Here is a 1,597-nt window from a genome sequence, read left to right as displayed (position 1 = left end):
CAGTCAGCTTTTGGAAAACTCCATCGAGGGGACCTGAGTATGGGACAATATGTAGTGAAAGTAAGCCTTATAGGAAAGTGATCACTATATACGGCGTCCGAAAGGACAGACCAATGGAAATCTAGAGAAACAGAAGAGGAGCACAGGGAGAGATCCAGACAGGAGAAAGTATGAGTTTTATCGTCAATGTGCGTTGACATTCCTGTATTTAATAAGGATAAATTATTATTAAAAATAAAAGATTCAAGTTGGCGGCCACGTGAATTAGTAATGGTGTCGCCCCATAAGGCATGACGACAGTTAAAATCTCCCAACAATAAAATTGGAGTGGGTAATTGGGATAGTAAAAGAGATAAGGCAGAGAAATCGATAGGCTGGGATGGAGAGAAATAAACAGAAACCACTGTAATCTAATGTTTGAGAAAAACCCGAATAAAATGGCATGGAATGGTGGTATTAATGGACAGATGTTCGAAAGGAACAGTATGATGGACTAGGATAGCTGATGCAGAAAGAGAAGCAGGGGAGAACAAGAAACAATAGCCAGGTATAGGTACCGGAGGGGAAGGCAAACGGGGTTCTTGTAGACAAACTAAGGACGGAGAGTAAACTGAAAGAAGATAGCGAAGGTCGTTGCGATGGGCCGTAAAACTGCGTATGTTCCATTGTAAAATAGACATTAAAACTTTAAAACACCAAAAATAAAAAATAAGACCTAACAGAAAAACAGTCTAGGAAAGATAAAAAGAAATTAATGATAAAATATACAAAGGAAGTAAAATATGTTAAACTGGAAATATTACAAAATAATAACATGCATTATCGAGTCGTTACGATGGTAGGAATAGGGGTAGAAGGTTGAACTAGTGGACGGGCAGGATGGTCACCATAGCCTGGAGGCATGAAGAGAGATAGAGGGGATAGAGTACTGGAAGAGATGGAAGAGGACGGGGGTAAAGAGGAGGAGGAGATGGAAGGTGGAGGGGGGGATGAAGGAGGGAGAGGAGTAGGAGGGAGATCAAGTGGCACAGAGTGAACTTCAACAGAGTGGGTGGAAAGAGAGGGTGCAGCATTGTTTACTGGATCTGGCGAAGAAGTTAAAATGTAGTCCATTATCTTAGGAATTGTTTCACTGTCGTCATCACCGGAGGGTTTTTTGTTACAATTAGCCGGCTGTGGAGTAGTCCGGGGATGTGACTGAGAAGACTGCTGAGATGTGGACTTTGTCGTGGCAGAGTGTATCGATTGAGAGGGACGAGCATTCGTCGCTCGAACTTTACGAGCTGGAGAAGTAGGATGATGGGCGGGAGAGGACTTAGAGTCTGACACAGTGGGTAGTCTGCGTTTACTATTAGAGGAGGCTGGGGGTCGGATGGTACGTTGGGCCAGAGGCGCCAAACGGCTGGTAGAAGAGACAGAACTGGGGTGATAGGAGGGACGAGGTTAGGAATGGGGGAAAGGACGAGGAGAGGGAATAGGTAAGGAAGAGGATGATGAGGAGGTAGGGGTAGAGGAATCTAAAACAGAGAAAGAATTAGAGACAGGAACAAGAGGAGACTGTAACGGGGGGGTTGAGGTAGAGGTAGGGTTAGGTAGA

The sequence above is a fragment of the Coenobita brevimanus genome, unplaced genomic scaffold (assembly GCF_032717465.1).
Source record: "Coenobita brevimanus isolate Jiangsu-jjx unplaced genomic scaffold, ASM3271746v2 jjx.HiC_scaffold_3603, whole genome shotgun sequence".
Taxonomy (NCBI): domain Eukaryota; kingdom Metazoa; phylum Arthropoda; class Malacostraca; order Decapoda; family Coenobitidae; genus Coenobita; species Coenobita brevimanus.
The sequence above is the reverse complement of the archived record's forward strand: the minus strand, read 5'-3'. Positions refer to the sequence as shown.